General features: G+C 47.6%; 1 long non-coding RNA gene across 2 annotated transcripts; it reads left to right on the top strand.

The window, feature by feature from the left end:
• Positions 1 to 1,036: 1,036 nt before the first annotated feature.
• LOC147573104 (uncharacterized) lies at positions 1,037 to 23,607 on the top strand. 2 transcript variants are annotated; one of them, XR_015245199.1, is made up of 5 exons: positions 1,037 to 1,631; positions 3,986 to 4,157; positions 12,663 to 12,813; positions 18,505 to 18,693; positions 19,643 to 23,607. It is a non-coding gene; the product is annotated as an uncharacterized LOC147573104 (long non-coding RNA). The 2 variants fall into 2 exon arrangements; XR_015245198.1 differs by lacking the exon at positions 1,037 to 1,631 and adding an exon at positions 1,676 to 2,708.
• The last annotated feature ends 821 nt before the right edge of the window (positions 23,608 to 24,428 follow it).

Below are 24,428 nucleotides of genomic sequence, written 5' to 3'. Positions count from 1 at the left end.
GGGGGCGCTCTCTGCTTCTTCCACCTAGTCCCTGCCTCTTCCCCCACCCCCCACCTCTCCCCTGTCTGGGTTTCGCGCAGCTTTCCAGCTTTGCTTTTCCAGCTTTTGACTTCAAATTTGCAGCAAGTGTTGGGTGCTGCCACCAGGCTCTTATCGCCGTCACCCATCAGGAGAGGTCATCCAATGTTCTGGACCCAGCCTGGGCCGCCAGTGTGCATGCGGGGGGGGGGGGGGGGGCCTGCGCCGCAGACACAGGCAATCCAATGTCATTTAGGGCTGGATTCGAAGTATAGAGACACACATGGTAACCCTAAAACTGATCGATTTAATAAATCGATCAATCCTCTGCTGGGGAGCGTGGGGGGGGACGATTTCAAGGAAGTGCTGTACTCAGGCGTGGGAGGTGAGGAGGCCTGCACTGGTGTGACCCATCCTCCTGACTTGCCAGGGACTGAGGGGGTCCCTGGAGGGGACAACTTGGCCGCCCTAGCCTGTGATGCTTTATTATTATTATTTTTAATATTTATTCATTTTTGAGTGAGAGAGAGCACGAGAGAGGGAGGGGCGGAGAAAGGGAAACAGAGGATCCCAACGCAGTTTGAGCCCCGCTGCAGGGCTCGAACTCCTGAACCGTGATCACCACCTGGGCCGAAGTCGGCCGCTCAACCGACTGAGCCACCCAGGCGCCCCTGTGATGCTTTATCTTTTAAGGACAGGTGTGGGTACATGGGACTTTGCTCCATTACTTCTGTATCCTTTTGTAGACTTAGAACGTTTCACTGAGAAGAGAGAGACAATCTCTCCCAAGAGGTGTGTTCTCTGGGGGCCCCCAAGAGAAAGTCACTGTGTGGGGAGACGAGAAAAGACTTGTAGGAGGCACTGTTCGAGGTGAAGCTGGAAGTGGAAGTGAGAATCCCTCCAGCTCTCACCACTCAGTTTCGGAATTATTTTCCTGCCCCTCTGCGTGCCTTGCTAAGCTGCAGGCTTCGGAAGAAGGAGGGCTGAATGGCAGGGCCCATTTTACGTGTCAGCCTCAGAGCACGCAGATATTTGGTTCAGCGTTGGACCTGGGGAGTCTGTGAGGGTGTTTCTGGATGTGATTAACGTGTGCCTGGGGAGACTGAGTACAGCAGATGGGACAAAAGGCTGAATAAGAAAGGATGCTTCCCCTCTGCCTGCCTGTCTTAGAGCTGAGACATCCATCTTCTGCCTTCAATCTCAGACTTGAACTTGCACCATCGGCGCTCCTGAGACTCAGCCCTGCAGACTCAGACTAGAAATATCAGCTCTCCTGAGGCTCCAGGTTGCCTCCCACAGATCTCGGACTTCTCAGCCTCTATAATCACATGAGCCATTGCCTTATGATTAGTATCTGTCTATCGACTGATCAATCAATCGATCGATCATCTATTCTATTGGGTCTGTTTCAGTGGAGAACCCAGACCCATACCCTGGGTCTTATACTTCCGTCCCCAGTACGTAGCCCAGACATGCATAGCAGGTGCTCTGCAGACGTCTGCTGCCCGAAGATACGGATGCAGATCCCGGCAACTGCACGAGGTGTGGACCCGTGTCGGCATCTGGCTCGTTTGTTGAGCGGGCAGAGACTGGCGTGGCCCATGGGCCGAGAGGTAGGGGTGAGGGAGGGAGGGAACGGAGGGGTGAGCAGGAACAAGGCTGGAAAGGCAGACAGAGGTCAGGTCACCTACTGCCCCCAAGCTGTGCTACGGGAGCCTTGGCCTCGAGATGACAGTGGGAAACTCAAAAGCGGGCGGGTGCCAGCTGGTCGTGTGAGGAGGAAGGGAGGCTTGGCTGTAAGGCCAGGGGGACCAGTGGAAGCCGTTCCCCGAGGAACACATGCCTGGAGAGGTGTTGTGCTCAGCTGCAGCCAGCTGTGGCCACACAGGATCAGGGCTCCACGTCTCAAGAGAAGCTAGGAAAGTCAGCTTTCGTGCAAAACTTCGAGATTTTTAAAAAACTCAAGGCAGGCCAAGCAAAACCCCATCTGTGGCCCTCCAGTCCCTGGAGGGGAGCCAAGTAGGGTTTCCAAACAGGCCTATGACACAGTCCCATTTGAGTTTTGGACGAATGGCTTCAGTGACAGACTGAACCGGAAGAAGGCTGTGGGCAGCACGTTGCAGCTCCCCGAAGGCCTTCAGAGAAACCCAAGGGCTTGATGGCGGCCCCGGCCCTAACTTCTGGAGGACCCTTATTTGAGCGGGTGGGAGAGTGGGCCAGCTGGACCCCAGACACATGCTGGGGAGTGGGGAGAATGGACTATCACTTTTCCCTTAGTTCCCAAAGCCACCCAGGCCATTGGGTCCATGCCCACCCTGGGCCGCAAAGACCACGGGTTACTAAGGGTCAGTCCCTGGACAGATGTGGCCACAGGCCATCCCAAAGGACCATGGGAGAAGCTGGAATGACACATCACACTCCAGGCTGGGTTGTGACCCCAGGGGATCACACTGGGGTAACTGCAGGTCATCGGAAATGGAGTAAACAGAGGCTGTGCTCTGACCTGCTTGGACCCTTTGGAGGTACCGCAACCAGGCTCTCCCCTCCCCGGCCGGGGCACAACCTCCCTGCTTCCTTTCCATTGGCCACAGTCTCTGGACTGCAGCTCCCCTAAAAGAAACCAGCCAAGTCCCAGAGGAAACAGAGGACTAGCCAGCCGTGCAGGGGGGACTGACACTCGGAGGCTGAAGGTGAGAGCCCAAAGCTCGGAGAACGCACTTTCCAGGTTCTGTTCGGTGACTGGAATTTCCTCTGTGGGAGCAATTCCCCAGCAGCTCCTACATGAAGCCGGAGTCCCCTTCCACCCTGGGCAGCTACCAGCACAGACTCAGACCCTCTCTGTCTCCTGGTTTTCCCCCAGGTGCCGGGCTGCCATTGGCAGGGGTGCTGGGGTGCCCTTGGATTTCACCTGCCAAGGGCCCAGGGCCGAGGTGTCCAAACTTCCAGTCTCCAAGAACGGCTGAGCGAACCCGCCCAGCTGTATGGGGGAAAGCTACAGACAGATATACGCACCTTCAGTCTCTTCCCTCTGCCCTTGGGGCTGCCCTGCCCTGCCCTGCCAGCCTCCAGGAACTGGTGAACACTAGCTGGGAATACAAAAATGACCCGTGGAGAATGACAGAGCCAACTCACTTACACATTTCCTTGGTTTCAAGAGTAGTGAAGGGAGCTGTCTTCACAGAACTTTTTAAAATCATGAGGAAGAGAGGAACAAAGTATGGGATCTTTTTTGTTAAAGTTTATTTTATTTATTTTGAGACGTGGGGGAAGGACAGAGGGAGAGAGATGGGGAGAGACAGAATCCCAAGCAGGCTCTGTGCTATCAGCACAGAGCCTAATGCAGGGCTCCATCCCGCGAACCTCTCATGAACCCTGCCTGAGATCATGACCTGAGCCAAGATCAGAGTCAGAGGGGGCCCAGGTGGCTCAGTCGGTTAAGTGGCCGACTTTGGCTCAGGTCATGACCTCGAGGTTTGTGAGTTCGAGCTCCACGTCGGGCTCTGTGCTGACAGCTCGGAGCCTGGAGCCTGCTTCGAATTCTGGGTCTCCCTCTCTCTCTGCCCCCTACCCCCTCGCGCTCTCTCTCTCTCTCAAAAATAAACGTTAAAAAAAAAGAGTCAGATGCTTAACCGACTGAACCACCCAGGGGCACAGAAAGTGTGGGCTCTTAAAATCAATTCTATTCCATGAGTTTTGATTGCTGGCCGATCAAAGGAGTCCTGCAAAGGAGTGAAGGATTCAACAGGACAGGGGTCTCCTAGCAAGACTGGTTTGGGAGATGGGAGCGAGCTCAGACAAAAAGCCTTGCCAGTAGCAGGTGGGAAACCAGGAACCAGGTGAGGCTTGTGAATCTAGTCTTCACTAATTATGAGGAGTAGGTGGTATTATTGCCTCCGTATTGACAAATAATATTTCATTGTACGGTTATGCAGTAGCCCCGTCTCATCTGTGGTTTTGCCTTCCGCAGTTTCGGTGACCATGGTCGACCGAAGTCCTGAAGGAGATGACCCTCCTTCCGAAGTCTCATCAGGAGGTCAGTGGTAGCATCGCGCTACGTCACAGGGCCTCCGTCACTCACCCGACTCACTTCATCTCGTTACACAGGCATTTTCTCATCTCCCATCATCACAAGAATAAGGGTGAGTGCAGGACAATCAATCAGATATTTTGAGATACAGAAGTTGTGGTGTGTATATAGATATGATGGCATACTTCTCAGCCATAAAAAAGAATGAAGTCTTGCCACGGGGGGACACCGTGGATGGACCTAGAGGGCATTATGCAAAGTGAGATAAGTCAGACAGAGAAACACATGTACCATATCATTTCCCTTATATGTGGAATCTGAAAAACAAAATAAACCAACAAACAAAAAGCAAAAACATACATGCATAAATACAGAGAACAAACTGGTGGTTGCCAGAAGGGAGGGGAGGGGGGTTAGATGGGCAAAATAAGTGAAGGGGAGTGAGAAATGGGTGAAGGTACGGGGTGGAATGCACAAGGCACAGAGATTAAAGGTACCGCATAAGGAAAATAGTCAATGACACTATAATGGTGTTGAATGGTGACGAATGGTACCCACACTTGGGGTGAACACAGCATGAAGTACAGAGTTGTCAAATCAGTGTGTTGTATGCCTGAAACTAATAGGCATATAGTTGACGTTGTGTGTCAACTATATTTCAATTAAAAAAAAAAAGAGAGGGATACAAGGGCGTGTGGGTGGCTCAGTCAGTCGAGTGTCCAACTTGATGTCGGCTCAAGTTGTGACCTCAGTCTTGGGATCGAGCCCCATGTCGGGATCCATATTAAGCATGGAGCCTCCTTAGGATTCTCTCTCTCTCTCTCTCTCTCTCTTTCTGCCCTCTCCCCTGCTCATGCTCTGTCTCTCTCAAAATAAGTAAACGTTTTAAAAAAAGAGAGACACAAAAAAGAGACATTTAGAGAGAAGGAGACTACATTCACTTACCTTTTAGTACAGTATATTGTTATAATTATCCTAGTTTATTATTAGTTATCATTGTTAAACTCTTACTCGGCCTAATTTATAAATTTAGTATAAATGTATACTTTATCATAGGTATGTATGTATAGGAAAAACTATATAACATCTAGAGACTTCGGGACTATCCTCAGTTTCAGGCATCTGCTGGGGGTCTTGGAACCTATCCCCGCAGATGAGGGGTATCTACTGTACCACATTTTACTTACTCGGATTTCAGCTCATAAGACTTTTGGGTGGTTTCCACTTTTTAGCTATTATGAATAATGCTGCTATGAACATTCATGTAGAAGTTTTTGTGTGGACATGTTCTTTTTCTCTTCTATATACCTAGGAGTGGAATTGCTGAGTCATGGGGGAGCTCTAGGCCTAGCTTTTTGAGAAACTGCCAAACTGTTTTCAAACGCAGCTGCAATACTTTGCATTTCCACCACAACATGTGAGGGTTCCTATTTCTCTGAACCCTCACCAATACCTGTTATTATCTTATCTTTTGTATTCTGACCACCCTCAGGGGTATGAGGTGGTATCTCATTGTGGTTTTGGTTCGCATTTCCTTGGTAGTTGATGATGGTCAACATCTCTTCATGTGTTTATTGGCCATTTGTTTATCTTCTTTGGAGAAATGTCTATCCAGATCCTTTGTCTGTTTTTTAATTGGGTTATTTGTCTTTTCATAATTGATTTGTGGGGTACCTGGGTGGCTCAGTCGATTAAGCATCCGACTTCAGCTCAGGTCATGATCCCACAGTCCGTGAATTCGAGCCCCACGTCAGGCTCTGTGCTGACAGCTCAGAGCCTGGAGCCTGCTTCAGATTCTGTGTCTCCTTCTCTCTCTGTCCCTCCCCTGCTTGGTCTCTCTCTTTCTCTCTCTCTCTCTCTCGAAAAAATAAATAAATAAACATTTAAAAAATATTAAACAAAAATAATTGAGTTGTAATAGTTCTTTGTATATTCTAGATACAAGTCCTTTAGCAGATATATGATTTTTCCCATTCTGTGGATTATCTTCACTAGTTTTTCATTTTGATATGGTCCAACTTATCCATTTTTTTTCATTGATGTTGTTGCTTGTGCTTTGGTGGTTATATCTGAGACCCTATTGCCTAATCCAAGGTCGTGAACATTTACCCCTATGTTCTCTTCTCCTTTTTAAATGTGTCTTTATTTCTTTTGAGGGAGAGAAAGTACACACACTTGCATGAGCTGGGGAGGGGCAGAGGAAGAGGGGGAGAGAGAGAGAAAATCCCAAGCAGGCTCCTTACTGTCAGCACAAAGCCCAATTCAGGGCTCGATCCCATGAACCATTAGATCATGACCTGAGCCAAAATCAGGAGTTGGACACATAACCAACTGAGCTGCCCAGGTGCCTCAACCCCTCTGTTTTCTTCTGAGAGTTTTATAAGCTTAGCTTTTAAATTTGGTCTTTGATCCATTTTGAATTAATTTATTTATGATGTGAGTAAAGGGTCCACATTCATTCTCTCAAATGTGGCTATCCAGTTGTCCCACTACCACTTGTAGAACGAATTGTCTTGGGTCCCTTGTCAAAAATCAATTGACCATAAATTGTGAGGGTTTATTTCTACATTCTCAATTCTATTCTATTGGTTGGTCTATGTGTCTATTCTTATACCGGTTCCACGCTTTCCTGTTACTGCTGCTTTGTAGTAACTTTTGATATCAGGAAGTGTGAGTCCTCCAACTTTGTTCTTTTTTTTTTTCAAGATTATTTTTACTATTTCAGGTCCTTGAATTTCCATATGAAGTTTAGGATCAGCTTGTCAATTTCCGCAAAAAAGTTTCTGGTATTTTGATACGGATTTCATTGAATCTGTAGATCAATTCAAGGAGTGTTGCCATCTTAACAGTATTAAATCTTGCAATCTATGAACATGGATGTCTTTCCATTTATTTAGGTCTTCTGTAATTTTTTGCGACAGCATTTTGTAGTTTCCAGTTCAAAAGTCTTGTGTTTCTTTGGTTAGACTTACTCCTCAGCATTTATTCTTTCTGATGTTGTGGTAATAAAATTGTTTTCTTAACTTCATTCTTGATTTGCTCATTGTCAATATGTAGAAGAAATACAGCTACTTTTTGTATATTGATCTCATATTCTGCAACACTTCTGAATTTATTTAGAAGTTCTAATGTATTTGGGTGGACTCAAATACATATTCTATGTACAAGATTACATTATCTGGAAATGAGGATAGTTTTACTTCTCCCATTCTGATCTGGATGCCTTTTTTTTTTTCCTTGCCTAATTGTCTGGGATAGAATCTCCAGTAATATTGAATAGATGTGGCAAGAGTAGGCATCCTTGTCTTGTTACTGATCTTAGGGGGACTGAAGACTGATCTTCAGTCTTTCAACATCATGTATGATGTCAGCTCTGGGCTTTTCATAGATGACCTTAATCTGGTTGAGAAAATCCCCTCTTATTCCTAATATATTGGGTGTTTTGTTTGTGAAGCATGTGATTTCCTTTTCCCTCTCAACCTTGTGAGATTGATCCACGTGTCGCTATAGATTGTAATACCTACTTTTACTGAAGATTTCTTAGGGTAGCTGGAAAAGCTTAAGTCACGCATTACCCATCTCTTTTAGGTACATCTTCCTTATCTCTCTCACACCACTCCCCAAATGCGCCTGCCACAACTCCCTCCCCCCAGGCAAACTCTCTCCCCTCTCATCCAGTTTCAAAACCAACACAAAAACTGTCTTCCTTTTCATCCCGCTGGGGACAATTATAGGACAGTGGGAGTTCCATGGAAGAATCTCTTCGCTGTGCTTGGTGGGAGGGAGGTAGATCAGCAAAAGCTTCCTGAAAGAGGGTGAATTTGAGCCTAGATTAGAATGATGGGTAAGATGTTGCCAAGGAAAGGAGGAAATTGGTTGAGCAAATGCGTCTTTTGGGATAGGTTGTGCTCTATCATTAAATGAAACTGAATGCAGCCCCTAACAAGGTCTAGGCAGCTTAGACTCCATTGTTATTACAAGGATCTTCTGCTTCTGTGATAATTGCATCCGTGGGTCTATAGAATCAATATGCTTTCTGGTCTTCAGAGTTACCCTGTCTGATATGGTGGCTGGTCACATGCAGCTATTTTAATGTATATTCATTAAAATGAAATGGCATGAGGGGCACTTGGGTGGCTTAGTTGGTTGAGTGTCTGACTTCGGCTCTGGTCGTGATCCCACCGTCCATGAGTTTGAGCCCCGCATCACTCTCTGTGCTGACAACTCAGAGCCTGGAGCCTGCTTCAGATTCTGTGTCTCCTTCTCTCTCTGCCCCTACCCCGCTCGCACTTTGTCTCTCTCTCAAAGATAAATAAACATTAAAAAAAAAAATTTCTTTTCAAAATGAAATGGCATGAAAAGTTTAGTTTCTCATTTGCACTAGATTCATCTGTAGTGATCAACAGCTACATGTGGTTAGTGTTTATCGGAAGGGATGCCACGGCTATAGACGTTTCCACCCTCTTTCAGAAGGGTCTATTGGGCAGCACTGATCTAGCCTTGGAGAGAGGGAAGATGTAATTGAAGAAGATGGCTGAGGAGTTTGAGCCAGACCCATGAACCCCGGGCGTAAGGTAAAGGCAGCTGAGCCTGGAGATTAGTAGGTTGGGTGCCACTTTCAACTCTGCCACCCCTAATTCTGGACAAATCACTCTCCCTCTATGGTTTTCTCCTTGCTACGAAGATGAAATTGTCAGGCAATGCAATCCCGTGAGCCCATCCAGTGATTTATAGATTCTGGGATTGTTTAGCAGAAAGGGATTTATTAAGCTATTTCTTCCAGATGTAGAGAAAAGAGCCCTGGACTCAAAGAGGGAGCAGGTGTTTCTGGTACTACCCACTGGATCAGGATGTGCTAACCATTTAACCTTTCTGAACCCTATTTCTCTATTTGCGAAGGGGGATTATTTAGTTCATACTAAAAGGGGTGTAAAGGAAAGCACTTAAAGAAGTAACCACGGATAGCAGGACACCAGTAAATCAGATAAAGTGGGAAGGGTAAAGCAAACAAAGCTAAATGGGGTTATTCATGGTAAGATTCCTCAGAGCCTTTAATATATGAATGTGTCCTATGAATCTCTGAGCATTTCCCAAACTGATATGACCACAGAATTCCATTTTGTTCCATCTCCCAAGGAATGCTCACAGGCCTTAGTTACTGTTGACACAGAGCACACTTGGGAATCGCCATTCATAAGGATGGAGCGCCTTCCTTGGCCGCAGCTTGTATTGATGGCTGTCACCCAGAGTTGCCCCTGAGAAATGTGTGACCTAAGGAAGAAGTTGAAAGACCAGGGTTGGATGACATCATAGGGATTGCTTACAGTTGGGGCAGCCGTATGAGAAAACCAGAGAAGAGAGGCAGGAGGGGAGATCTGGCGAACGCACAGAGTGGCAGAGGGAAGGTACCGTTACTGAATGCAGATGTGAACTACGTGCCGTTGACATTGTGCATGGCATTATCTTGGCAGTTCCATATGCATCATTTCCCATTTTCCAAGCAACTCCAGGCAAGTGGTGTCATGCCCTTTTCACAGATGAGGAAAGTGAAGCTCAGAGGTTGCATGGCTTATCTGCATTTCGACATATAGTGAATGATAGAGCTGGAATTTGAACCCGGGGCTGCCTGAGTCAAAAGCCCCAGATCCTAACCCTTCTGCTTCAGGGAGCCTAACATGTAATGGCCCTAGAGCTTTCATCCTGTATGGGATGGGGGAGCAAATGCTCTGTGGTTTGTAAACCTAATGGTGTCATCATCTATCTTTTTGCTTGTATCTGAGTGAACTCTTTCAAATGGAATGATCTTAATCCATTATCCTCCCCCAGGACATCCAGCTTCCCAACATAGATGATTCAAGAGGCCCCCAAAGCAGAGCTAAAGTCAGCCTTTCATCCTGGCCACCCCACATCACTGACTGCCCTAAGAAGCGCCAGCACTTAAGAGGCCAGTGGTAAGCCTGGGATTTTTCTTACGCTCCTATCCAGAACCATCTAAGGGAAACGCAGAGGGCTTGGCTGGTAGGGTGGGAGCCTGGGTTCTTAGGCAAGGCTGAGGGGGCTTGGCGTGGAGCATCGACCTCTATGGGTGTAGCGAGTCTGATGGTAGATTGTGCAATCTCCATTTTGGGGCCTGGATATTGATCAATTGCGATCAAAAGCCATTGTACTGATTTATATTTTAAAAGATCTAACTTCTTTAGGGCATCGAGCCTTTGCTTCTGCAGAGATCCAGCCAAACAACAAATAGAAACTCTCATGTCATGTCACTAGGACTTCAGCATTTAAAAACAGGATGGCAGGTTGGGGCCCTTCAAGGAGAGAAGAGGGGAAAACATTGTAAAAAGCATGTACTTGTGACCATTTTGGCTGAACTTGAAAACTGTCTTCATTTGCAGTTAATTAGATTAACTCAGCTGTGATTACAAATGGAATCTCTTGCTCCAGCAACAACCAACGTTTGTTGGACATGTGTTGTAATCTTGCCTTTAAATACAACCACATGTATGACATATTTTGTTTTCTCTTGGCCACTGGACTGGAAAACTATTAAGACAACATCTGCTTTGCTTTCCGATTGAATCAGGGGCAAAGAGCAGGTCTCTCTAGTGTCCTTCAGATTATGCCTGGGATATCGAGTTACAGCTGCTAACCACTTTCCCACTCCCTGAGAGTCTGATCCTGAGCGTGAGTTTTCTACTGGAAACTCCGGTCTCACTCACTCAAAGACCAAACTGCCTTCTGATCTTGGCTCCAGTCTGTGAAGCCCCCCCCTTCGTATATCTCATGCCTCTTCAACCTTCTCTTGTAACCCCTTGTTGGGTCTGTTGGGTTTTTGTAGGTAGTACCCAACCCAATTTGAAATTGTTTTCTTTTCTGTTTCATTGTTTGTCTCCACCAAGGGAATAGTCTGTCTGGGAGGGCCGGAACCATGTGTATTTTCCTTTCATCCCCATTATTCATCGATGCCCAAGAACATTTAGTAGGTAACCCAATAGATATCTGTTAAATAAATCACAGTGTTCCCCGACTGGGTGAGGCATGAAGTTAAGTCTGAACCATTTGGTGAGGAAATTGTTGGCTTTGCAGTCATTTCAACCCATCTGATAACATCAAAAGTTGCAGTTTGGTGTGAATGTGTGTCCAACATGCTATTCCTCTCCCCACCCTCTCTGCCCCCCTTTTAAAAACCTACCCATCTATATATCTAATCAGAAAGAACATCTCTGGGCTCAGAGCACAGTTACCAAGGCTAGGTAGGATTCAATAACATTGTTTTGTTTTCTGAGTGTTTAATTTTTTTTTTTCAAATAATCATCGTGGCTCTCTACTTTAAAAGAAAGTCCTCTTTTAAAAGAAAATTTTAACTTCAGGTGTATTGTTCTTGAGGAAAAATTGTCACAGTGTGGGAGGAACGAACCAAAAGCCTTGAAGGTGCCATCCATATGTTTGAAGTTTTGGACTGAACAGATGTGCGCGTGCTGTAGGGATATCCATGTATAGAGGAAGTTTGGCCAGTGCCTTCTGGAAGAGAACTTTATTTTTCTCTCTTCTCCAAATGGTTGAGGTTTGTGCTGTTAAGTCCCACCTCCTAATCTCTTCACCTTCCTCTTTTCCCCAAGGCTGCCCATGGCAGGCAGTGGGAGGGGTGAGGGTGGGGGGTGGGGTTATTATTTGGAAAGAGACCAAGGAAGGCTAGGGGACCTGGGGACATTAGGCCTGGCGTGGGTAGCCCCTCAGGACATGGGGAGGAAGTACGTAGAGCTGAGTCCTGAAATTGCAGACCAGTCATGCCTTTTTCTGGAGGGAAGTTTGCCATCATTCATCAGGTGCTTAATGTGCCCTAAGAAGGTTTCAGAACCGCTGGCCTGGGGGCTCCACCAGGAACGAATTGTTGCCGTAGAGTTCTGACCCTTGGTTTTCTGCCACCCACAGCTGGTCAGTTAATAATGCAGCAAGTTAATAATTAAAATAGAGGTTATGTGATCCTTAAAGATGCACACTCCCTCACTCCTTGTCTTCACTTGAAAAGCAGTGTCGCCAGCAGAATCTGCGGGAGCTCCCAGGGGGCTCTGGGCTCACCTGTGTCATTAGCACAGGGAACAATCAGGGTCTGGTTTCTTGTCTGTGTCCACACGACGCTTTGTGCTTATGCACACAGAGACCGAGTCTGTCTGGTTTACCCTTCGTGCCTAAACGCCTGCATCCCCGCTCTCTCCCCTAACTTGCCCATACTATCTCTTGCTAGTACCCCAGGATCAAGAGCGGACAACTTACAAGCCGGGAGGCAGGAAATCAGGGTTGGCTGTGTGACTTTAAGCAAGTGACTTAACTTCTCTGACTCCTAGGAGTATGGTTAAATTTAGATCAAATAAAGGAACAAATGTGGGAGCTCTGTAGAAAGTTAGAAGAGTCATAAGATGTCAAAGCGCTGTTCAGAGGGCAGCATTCAAATCACCCTCATGACTAATTCATAGAAGTCCCTGGAATAAGGTTCCTCCCAGCATTTTCAAGCATGGAGTGTTTGCGGCATTTTTAAGCATGATTCGTTTTTAGATGGGTTTCATGTAGATTCTTCAAAGCATAGTAAATACTCACAATCAGTAACTACCCGCTGTAGGTATTTGTGGTTGTTGGAGCGACTTCTACCTGCGCTAAACCACCCCACCCTGAGGTTTTGAAGTGAAGTGTTTTGATTGGCTCCGAATGTGATCATGTGATTGAGCATTGGCCAATGAGATCATCGCATTCCTGCCAAGTTATCGGCTCAGGTAAGAGTACATCATTTAGTTGGGGCCAATGAGATACCGAAAAGGTTTTAGAGAAATTTCAAGATTGCGGTTGTGTTCCTTTCAAATCGATCAGAGACTATCAGGACTGTAGCAGCTGCCCGCTTCTTGGCAGCCCAGCTTCTTGGTAGCAGAAACAGAGAATTTGGGGCGCCTGGGTGGCTCAGTGGGTTAAGCGTCTGACCCTTGATTTTGGCTCAGGTCCCGATCTTGTGGTTTGTGGGTGGAGCCCCCACTGGGGTCTGCCCTGAGGGTGTCCCCTGCTGGGGCTCGCTCACGTGCGTGCGTGCTCTCTGTCTCTCAAAATAAATAAATAAACCTTAAAAAAGAAAGAAAGAAAGAATTTGTCTGAGGATGATCAACAAAAATGTAACACAAGATGAGTTGGAGGTGTGATTTTGTTGCTTGAGTCCTTGTATCCAACTGGGCCTGAATCAAGCGCTTTGACATAAAAGTTGTGTTTGTTTTCTGAAGCCACTTTGGCATGAGGCTAGTGTCCCTCGCAACCACAAGAGTCCTGGCTGACTACAGATAATCTTAACATCTTTCTCAAGAGCCGTTTCTTTCTTGATTTTGATGACTTACAACCCACGGCCTTGGGCCCCATGCGGCCCCCACTGAAATCATCAATCTTAACTTCCATTTGTATTTTGCTTCTGTTTGGTACCCCAAACGCGGTGAGAATCATCCATCACGTTTACTCAGCACTTCATAGTTGACAAACCATTTGCGTGGGTGCCGTGTCATATAACCACGTGTTACCCAACTTCACAGATGTGGAAACTGAGGATCAGAGAATAGAAGTGACCTTGTGCTCAAGGTCACCCAATTAACAGTTCGTGGTCTCCAGCCTAGGGCTTCTGATTCCCGGGAGCATGTACTTCCATACTGTGGCAAGGGGTTAAAGGGTTTGAGGAGATGCAGGTAATACCCTGACTTCAAGAACAAGATACTCTGTCAACTGAACCCAATGTTCCCCTCCCCACAGCCTTGCTGTGTGTCCCCAATACTCCTAGTACTGTATGGAGCAGCAGATACCCAACGTGCTGCGGGTAATAGCAGCAGCCCAGAGCTGTCCTGAGCTTGTTTTCTCCCGAGCTGAAGATGTGTCCTTCTCAGACTTGGGGAAAATTTGCATCCTAACCTATCGTGGTCCCTTGCCACATCGTACTGTTTTGCGCCCCTGTGCCTAAGCTCTGTCACTCCCTTTTTCCTCTAGTTACTTAGTCATCCTTCCTGCCTTTGTCAGGGTTCTTGGCTGAGAACAACAGAATCCATTTCAGTTACTTTGAAAAGAAAGGGAAAATGTTAGATGGTGTTAGGCAACTCGCGGGAGCCCCAGCAGGACCAGGTCATTGGGCTTAGAGGGTGCAGAGCCAGGAACAACACCTATGTCTTTGCTGCAAAGGAGTCTAGTAAACGGAGCTTCTCGTCTCCGCCTTGAAGAGAGGAGAATCTTGGGAAATTTCCCAAACCTAAGAATTGTACGTAAGAGGTACGATCAAAAGCGCCAGGTGTTGTACACTAAACTTCCTAATTCTGCTCACTCATCCCTGAGGCCACTGACCCACCCTCCCCAGGAGCCTTCCTCCTGTGTGGGACCTGGTGTCTGCAGCTGTGATGGTGCGTGGTTGTCATTGACTACTCCTCCCCCATCCGAGAGCATTATTTCTCCATTCACAGTGCAGTTCGCCCTGCCTGAATTTGCCCTTCGCTTCCCAACCACCACCCTTGCGCCTTTTCCCCTAGTTAACTTTTTTTTTTTTTAATTTGTTTTTTCAACGTTTATTTATTTTTGGGACAGAGAGAGACAGAGCATGAACGGGGGAGGGGCAGAGAGAGAGGGAGACACAGAATCGGAAACAGGCTCCAGGCTCTGAGCTGTCAGCCCAGAACCTGACACGGGGCTCGAACTCACGGACCGCGAGATCGTGACCTGGCTGAAGTCGGACGCTCAACCGACTGCGCCACCCAGGCGCCCCTCCCCTAGTTAACTTTGATTTGGTCTTCATGAGTCACGTCAAAAAGCAGCATCCTCAGAGAAGCCAGTGCTGACTCCTGTCCCGAGTTATCCACTGTCTTAGTCCATTCAAGCTGCTGTAACGAAACTATCACAGTCTGGGGGGCTTAAACAGCAGGCATTTATTTCCCATAGTTTTGGAGACTGGGAAGTCTGAGACCAAGGTGCCTGGCAGGTGGAGTGTCTGGTGAGGACCCACTTCCTGATTAATAGACAGCTGTCTTCTCGCTGTGTCTTCACATGGCAGAAGGGGTGAAGGAGCTCTCCAGGGTGTCTTTTTTTTTCAATCTTTTTAAATGTTTATTCATTTTTGAGAGATGGAGAGAGACAGAGCATGAGTGGGGGAGGGGCAGAGAGAGAGGGAAACACAGAATCCAAAGCAGGCTCCGGGCTCTGAGCTGTCAGCACAGAGCCTGACACGGGGCTCAAACCCATGAACTGCGAGATCACGACCTGAGCCGAAGTCGTGAGCTTAACCGACTGAGCCACCCAGGTGCCCCTCCAGGGTGTCTTTTATAAGGGCACTAATCCCATTCATGAGAGCACCACTCTCATGAACTAATCACCTCCAAAAGCCCTCCCCCCCCACCAATACCATCACACTGGGGATTAGGTTTCAGCATATGAATATTGAGGGGACACAAACATTCTGTAGGTGGCATTCACTCATCGTCTCTTGTCCTTTTAAATTCATCTATTTATCATAGTTCATGTTTTTTAAAACCTGTCTCACCTACTGGGGAGAAATGAATCTGGAGTGACTGTTCAAACAAATCTGAGTGATAACGATGCCAGAACAGAACATGGCAAGCAGGCGGACGGGGCTGTTTTTTCTTGGAGAATGCAAAGAGACGCACACTGTCCCCTTTGCTGGAGGGAAGTCGAAGCTGGGTGGGTGTGTAAGAGACACACACTAGCAGATCCTGTGGGGCGCCCTGACCCCGGCTTTGTGGCACGAAGAAAGGGAGAGCAGGAAAGAGGCGGATGGGTAAGGAAGTTCTCAGGCTTCACTCCTGGGTTGGAGTGGGGCAGAGCATAGGAGAGAAGCTACTCCCATTTTGTGAAACCGTGTTTTAGTTCGACTTGTCCAGACTTCTTGGGACCCTCGTGCTTGGGAGCCAAGGCATGGCCCTTTTCAAAGTGTCCTTGCTCTGTAAGAACCATAAATGCTTCATTCTTTCCTTCTCCCTCGCCTCCTTCTCCAGCAGACGAAATGCCCAGATCTCTCTTATCCGCAGAGTCTTCTCTTACCCCTGCTTTCTCTTTCTTCACTGCCAGTATTCTAGAAAGGGCTGACCCCCACCGTGTATAGCTTGCTATCTCTTTAACCCCTGGCTGTTCAGCTTCCGCCCCTTAGTCTATGGGACTGGCTTGTCTGAAGCAAAGTAACTCATGATCCTAAATCAGTCACTCTGTCCTTTCTAGAGTCTCTTTGAGAGCTTTATGGAAGCTTTGGTCTTCCCTTCCAATGAAAACACACTCTTGCACCCAGGTAAAAAAATGTAAATAGTTTCAGAAAACCACATGCCTCATAAGCTGTGCCTCAATCCCTGGGATAACGCTCTTCCTGGGTGTAAAATCAGAGGTCTTCTCTAAACCAGCTTTGGGGATGAAGAACCCAGGTTCTGAAGTCATTCTGCGTGGTTTAAATCCTGGCTCCACGCTTCCTGGGTACATGAACATGAGCTCTCTGAGCCTCAGTTTCCCCAGATATAAAAAAGGAATAATAATATCGAACTTTACAGGGTTGTGGTAGAAGCTTAAATTTCATTCGGGTAAGAACAGTTCTTGGCACATTAAATATTCACAAGTTTATCATCATTGTCTCCGTTATTATTTTCACCAACATCATTCATTCTGGATCAAACATGGTTTCATATCTGACTCACAGATGCATCTTGTGGGCTACACATTATTCTAAAAAAAAAATTCATTGACAACATTTAGAAATTAAGAGTTCACATGAAAATCTGTCTTTTTGGCTTCCATTGGAAAATCAGATCTGACGATCCTGGGTCATTTCCACCTGGCATCATGGCCTGGAACTGGGTAGTGTGAGTAATTCTCCAATTTGCCACCGTCCCCACCCATCCCCAGCGCTGAGACCAAGAACCCACAGCCCGGGATCATTGCACATACGCAGTCTTGTTCCTTGACAGTCAAGAAATTGCTCTTGTATCAAGGAAAATGAAAGCACGGCCAAGGAAGCCTTGTGTGTTAAAAAAACAAAAAAAAGCAGTATAAATTAGTTCATGTAAGTAAAGATTAGCTTGTGAGTTTTGTGTTGCAAACACCTCTCCATCGCTTGCCGACTGCCCAGCCCCTGCAGGCATCTGGGTTCCCCATCTCTGGCTCTAAAAGATGTCTAAGCGTTGGCCATCACTTGCCTTCTTTTCCTGTCTATCCTCTACCGGCTTCCTCGTCGCAGCCCCACTTCTTGGTGGTCTCGCTCATCCTGTGGTGGGTTTCAGAGCTGAATAGATTTGGACGCAATCCTCCCTCTTCTGAGCTTCAGGCGTGTGTCTGTGGGGAAGACACATGCGGTTACGTGGTAAGGCTGTTGGAGACTCAAACACCAGCATCCAGCCCTTAGCGCGATGGCTGGCAAAGCACGGCTGGTTCACACCGCCAGTTCCTTTTCTCTGCCTGCATGAGGGTTACCCTCAAGGTTCTTCTGGCCCCTTCCCGAGGTTCTGTCCGGCCTTCTGGTTTGGGGGAGCACTCCCCTTCCTCTGTCGTTGACTGTTGCCTCTCTGCCATTGACGTCCACAGCCATCAGTGCCAATATGCCTCTCTTCTTCTTCCTCTTTGCCTCTATGTCCAGCAACGACTTTAAAATACCACTTTCTAGAGAACATGGAACGATCCTTCCATCTTTCCTACAGCGTGTTGACTGATTGAATTTGTTTTTCTATTCTTTTTTTTTTTAATTTTCATTTTATGTTTTCAAAGAGAGAGAGAGACATAGCCTGAGCGGGGAGGGGCAGAGAGAGAGGGAGACAGAGAGTCTGAAGCAGGCTCCAGGCTCCGAGCTGTCAGCACAGAGCCCGATGCAGGGCTTGAACCCACGAACCGTGAGATCATGACCTGAGCCGAAGTGGGACGCTTAACCGACTGAGCCACCCAAGCACCCCTGTTTTCCTATTCTTGATAACTTATAAACTTTTCTTTCAGCCTTACAACTTTGTATTGGTAACATCATATGAAATTCTAGAAATGTTAAATTTGGAAAATTGCCATCAGGTTTCTTTCATATATGGGCTCAAAGGTTTGGAGTAATTTTCCACAGACCAGCTTCTGGCTCTGTGCGCTTCAGAGCTTGTTTCTACTCCATTACTCACATCCTCGGGGGTAGATTCATATCGCGACGTGTCTTTAAGTCGTAATTCCAGGTGAATTGGCCCAGTGGGTAGTGAGAGGATTCCTGGAAACTATTCCTGCATGAAGATAGCTGGCAATTACTTAACTGTAGGGGAAGTGACTGTGAACTGCTTAAATAAACCCCACTCAGCTTAGGGGACAGCAGGTGCAAAGACGTGTACCACTCACCTGTAGTGTGGGGACACCAACACTGGGTGTGTTCGTTTTCTGTCGCTGCTGGGACACACAGCCACACGTTTGGTGGCTTACGTGGGACATATTTATTTACACAGCTGCCTGATGCATTCCCAACTCAGCTTCCTTTAGCTAGACCCAACAATCATCCACAGAAATCCCAGTGCCACCCAACGCAAGAGGAAGTGAGATGGAAGAGAAGCCAACCAACCGGAAGGAGAACTGGCCTTAACTGGTGGTGGGCGAACCATCCTATTCGTGCAAATCACATGGAAACACGTGACCCTGTGAGCACCTTGCTAGGGACTTGGGAGTGCCCGTGCAGGTGCTAAACCCTGATGCTTAAGCTTAACGCCTTTCACATCACATTCACCTGTGACTACACACTCTGTCTTCTGGCCGAGCGCCCTGCTGTTCCCCCATTGCCTTGCCTTTTCTTGCATGAGTCCACGCTCCTGCGGGCCAACTTGTATCTAAGTCAGACCCCTGCCTCCCTTGCAAACATCCGGGCCTTTTCAATCAATTCTCTTCCGTTAGCCTCCCCACCCATAGAGATTCTCATCCTTTACATCTCTGATTGCTGTTGGCAGACAGTACCTTGTATTTTAGTCTTCCATTCATTCGGTGGGTATTTGCTGAATCCCCAGCCTGTCTCAGCCATCGTTTGGGCACTGGGGATACCAGAAGGGAGGCCAAGTCCCGGCATTCTTGGAGCCTATAGCTTAGTTGGGTGGGAATTATAAGTACCTGAAAATGCAGAGATCCTATCAGAGGGTGATAGAGCCATGGAGAGGACCATGGCCAGGGGAGAGCAATGCTGCTTTGGTAGGATGGTCATGGAAGGCCCTTCTGACGGGCTGAGGGAAGGGCATTCTCAGCATGGAAAACAGCGGGTTCCAAAGCCATAAGTCAGGACACCGCAAGGCCACGGTGGCTCCAGATAAAATTATGTCAGGGGCCACTCTCCTTCCTGTCTCTAAGGAGCCCTTAGCCCCTGCATGCTGTTCAGGGTCCTTTCACACCTGTTCCCTCCCCAGATCTTCCCTTCCAGAGAAGGATCCTTTTCTGCTTGGAATTTCCGGCCTCTGTGTCAGAACATGCCTGTTCTACGTTCTGGGACAGGCAATGCCTCTGGTTGCATGTTAATCAGTGACAGGCTGCTAATGCATTATTTCATCTCAGATGGTGTCTGTGCTTATCAGCAAGGCTTTTTTTTTTTTTTTGAGAGAGAGAGAGAGAGAGAGAGAGAGAGAGATAGAGAGAATCTCAAGCAGGCTCCACACTCAGCACAGAGCCCACAGAGTCTCATAACCTGGAGATCCTGATGTGAGCTGAAATCAAGAGGTGGATGCTCAACCGAATGAGCCCCCCAGGTGCTCCCCCAACAAGACTTTTGAAGGGAAAAAAATGCCTTAATTTCAAGGTGCACCTCTGACAGCAGGGGTGTAAGTCAGTGTGACAGGTCACTAGGACAGATATAGACTGTGGACCCAGTGAGCATGCAGGCAGGTCCTGCAAATCACATGCGGTGTATTCGTTTTCTATCGCGACTGTAACGCGCAGCCACGGGTTTGAAGGCTTAAAACAAAGTCTGTTTACCCTTTCATGTGTCTGTAGGTCAGAAGTCCAAATTCACCGTGCCCTGGTGGGTCCTTTGCTTAGAGTCTCCCAAGACTGAGACCAGAGTGGTCAGTGGGACCATGTTCCTTTCCGGAGGCTCTGGGGATGAATGTGGTTCCAAGCTCATTTCAGTAGTTAGCTGAATTCAGTTCCCCGTGGTTTTGGGACTGAGGAGCCCCTGCTTCCAATGGGGGGGGGGCTGGTCTTTGCAACTAGAGGCTGCCCACATTCCTTCTCGTGCTTTCCGTGCACCCCCCGCCAGCAGCAGCGGGGCAAAACCCTCCTGGGCTTCAAATCTCTGACATCTTCCAGCCCATTTCTCTGCCTGCGGCCAGAGAAAGTTCTCTGCTTCTGAGGACTTTTTAGAATTATGTGATTATAGGGGCGCCTGGGTGGCTCCGTCGGTGAAGCGGCAGTCTCTTGATTGCCGCTCAGGTCATGATCTCACAGTTTGGGAGTTCGAGCTCCACGTCGAGCTCTACACTGACAGCACAGAGCCCGCCTGGGATTCTCTCCCTCTTGCTCTCCACCCCTCCCCGACTCACTCTCTCTCAAAAATAAGTAAACATTAAAGAAATAAAATCAGATCGTGTCATTCTGTGGGGCCCACCAGGAAAACGCAAAGCAATCTCCCTATTTTAAGGTCTCTAGCCTTAACCACGGCCGCAAAGCCCCCTTTGCCCTGTAACATAGCGTCCTAACAGGTTCTGGGGACTGTGCCGTGGGCATCTTTGGAGGGGGGCGTTCTGCCCACCACGCCGAGCAAGGAGGCAGAGCGACAGGACTTACATCCTCGCGTGTGCATCACGTGGCACTACGATGGCCCTTACGGCCCCTTGTGCCACCTGCGGTAATTCTCCAGCAGGTAAAGGCCGCTGTTGCAGAGCTGGTGAGGAGTCTGGGCTCCGGAGCCAGACTGCTCGTGTTCAAAGCCTGGTGCCTCTGTTCGCTGTGTGAGGCTGGAGAAGTTTTTAAGCTCCGTGCTTATTTCGTCGTCCACGCAGCGGAGACAGCGACCTCGGCCGCAGAGGGTAGTTAACGAGGAGTAAAGGAGTTGACACACGCAGGGAGCTGAGTACTGTGCCCGGCACACGGTGGCAGCAAGCTGTCACCACCATCAACCACCTTATCATCAGCAACCGCACTGCCACGTCCTGCCACGGTCCCCCACGGCCCTTTTTACCATTTGCAGGCGTAACTTTTTTTTTTTTTAAGTTTACTTATTTATTCTGAGAGAGAGAGACAGAGAGAGAGAGAGAAAGGGAGAATCCCAAGCAGGCTCCACACTGCCAGCACAGAGCCTGACTCGGGGCTCAAACCTATGAACCCTAAGAGCATGAGCTGAGCTGAAAACAAAAGCCCGACGCTTAACCGACTGAGCCACCCAGGCTCAAGCCTAACTTTTGTCCGTGTGTTTGCTCAGTGTGTATTACGCCCAACGAGATTGAAGTTCCGTAAGGGGTATTCCGTGGGAGGGAGTTGCGTTGGATTCATTTTCAATTACCTAAGTTATCAAGAATACATTTTGAAAGCAGATCGAAAATTTGAGAACGAGGCCAAGGTCTCCGTTGGGCACCATGTTTCCTCCTGGTCCCTTCTCTCCCCCAAAGAGAGGCGGCCTGAAGTCGGATGATATCAAGTGTTGCTGTGGGTGTGAAGAAATGGAAATGCCCAGACGATGTAAGTGGATACGGCCTCCACGGAGGGCAGCGTGGTGGCAGCGATTAAAATTAAAAACGGGCATTTCTCATGACTCGGCGGTTTCGCTTCTCCGGGATCCCTTACAGCCACACAGGAGCCGCAGAGAGGGATGCCCTTTGCTGTATTTTTCGTCACGGCAGAAACGAGACAAGTAAACCGTCATCCAAAGAGGAATGGTGAATTAAAACACAGCTTCTCCCGGAAGGCGATGCAAGGAGCAAGTGTGGGCCTTCTAGCTCTGTTTCAAAACTTCATATTCTTGTTTGTACTTCGCCTGTTCTAATAAGACCAGCAGCCTTGCTGGTTCTAGAAGGGGAAGGCGAGGCACAGACGTTAAGTACCTTCCCCGAGGTTATCTAATGGGGCTGGAATCTGAACCCGGGCAGTCTGACGCCCAAGTAAGTGGGGTCAGTCCCGATGCGAGACAGCCTTTTCCTTTTCTTTTTTCGCAAGGCACGGAATATATTCATATCGTTCAAGTCTTCGTGTGTACAAAAGCAATGGGCAACAAGTGAGAGTCACCGAAAGTTCAGAACTTTAAGGGCGCCTGGTCACCGAACTTTCGAGATAGCTGGAGAGCAGTGGACAGCCACAGAAAGGAACAAGTGGGTCTTTATGGCCAGCTCTGTCTTGTTTACTTTTGTTTTCCCAGGGCTTCCCAAGGCAGCTCGCGCATGGTAAGAACGCATCAAGTATTAAGGAATAAATAAATAACCTTAGTGCAAGTCCTGCCCTCCAGTCTGACCGAAGGCAGGAAAGCAGAGCCCGGACCTAGGTCTTCATGTTCCTTGTACCCCGCCCCCCAGGCCCTGTGTCCCTGGGATCCTGGCTGGGCAGCTGCAAGAAGTTTTGGGTTTGCTGGAGCGTAGAGCTGGAGGTCTTTGAGGCTAAGTAACGAACTGGACATTCCTGGAAGAGCATTAGGGAACCTCAAAGAAAAAAACAAAACAAAACCAAAAACGGCTCCCAGACCTACTAATTGAGTATTGTAAGGTTGCAGGATGCAAAGTCAGCACCAAAAAAATGGATTATTTTCTACATCTTGGCGATGAACAGTTGGATCCAAACTTCAAAACACAGTATCGCTTACCGTCGCTTCTCCCAAGGAAATTTTTTAATGTTTATTTATTAATTTTGGGAGAGAGCAAGCGTGCACACACACACACACACACACATGCGTGCAAGCGGGGAAGGAGCAGAGAGAGAGAGAGAGGGAGAGAGGATCCCATGCAGGCTCCACACTCAGTGCAGAGCCCCACGGACTCGACCGCACAAGCGCAAGATCGTGACCTGAGCCAAAACCAAGAGTCGGATGCTCAACGGACTGAGCCACCCAGGCGCCCTGATGAAGGAAATTTTTAAAAAGACCTAAGTAAATGGAGAGACATGCTGCGTTCATGAATTGCAAGACTCAGCATTGCGTACTCCCCGCACTGATTTGTAGGTTTAACCCATTGCTTCTCAGAATCCCAGCAGTGTTTTTTGGAGATATAGACAATATGATTCTAAAATTTACATGTAAAGGCAAGGGGACTAGAATAGCTAAAACAGTGTTGGAAAAGAAGAAAGCAGGAGATTATAGGTTCACTCTGGTGTGAAGGCTCATTATATAGTTAAGGTAATGGAAACTGTGGTATTGCAGCGGGACAGACACGTAGATCAATGTGAACAGGATAGAAAACTCAAAAGCAGACCCACGCAAGTGTGCCCCACTGATTTTTGATAAAGGTGCAAACACAATTGGCCATCCATAAGCAAAATATGACCCCCAAACTAGTCTCACATCATGCACAAAAATTAACTTGAAGTGGATCATAGCTCTGTGAGTGAAGCATTAAAATACAAGACTAGCAAAAAACAAAACAAAACAAAACAACACATAGAAGGAGATCTTTGTGACCTAGGGTTAGGAGAAGAGTTCAATATAAGGCACCAAGAGCACAATCCATAAAAGAGAAAATACTGTTAAGTTGGACAGTATCACAATGTGAAACTTTAGTCCAACTTTAGCTCAGGTCATGATCTCATGGTTCGTGGGTTCGAGCCCCACATTGGGTTCTGTGCTGACAGCTCAGAGTCTGGAGCCTGCTTCGGATTCTGTGTCTCCCTCTCTCTCTACGTCTTCCCGTTTGTGCTCTTTTAGCCTCTCTCTCTCAAAAATAAATAAACATTAAAAACAATTTTTTTTAAGGAAATGGTCAAAAGTAGATGTGAACAGACATTTCACTGAAGAAGAAATACAGATAGCAGGTATGTACGTGGAAAGGTGTGGCCATTGTGGAAGTGAAACACAGAGCTACGACAAAGGATAACTGTGCACCTATTGGAAAGGCTCACTTGAGAAACTACTGACATACTAAGTGTTGGTAGGGATTTAGAGCACACAACGTCTCCTACTGCTGGGGGAAATGTAACATTCCCAAGCAGTGGTACAGTCAGTCCAGAAAAGAATTTATCTATTTCTTGTAGTTAAACAGGCATTCACCATATGACCCAGCAATTGTGCCCCTGCGCATTTAAAAACCGACGTCCGCACAAAAACCGGTGCGTGATTGTTCAGAGCAGCTTTATTTGTAAAAGCCCGGAACTGGAACCAGCCCGATGTCCTTCGGTAGGCAGATGGATAAACCAACTACTTCTCAGCCGCAAAGAGGAATGAAGTATTGATAAGATCCAACACCTTGGATGGATCTCAAGGGTG

This window comes from Puma concolor, chromosome E3, assembly GCF_028749965.1.
Source record: "Puma concolor isolate L17-30 chromosome E3, mPumCon1.1.hap2, whole genome shotgun sequence".
Taxonomy (NCBI): Eukaryota; Metazoa; Chordata; class Mammalia; order Carnivora; family Felidae; genus Puma; species Puma concolor.
Note: the sequence above shows the minus strand (reverse complement) of the source record. Positions and strands in the feature narration are given on the sequence as shown.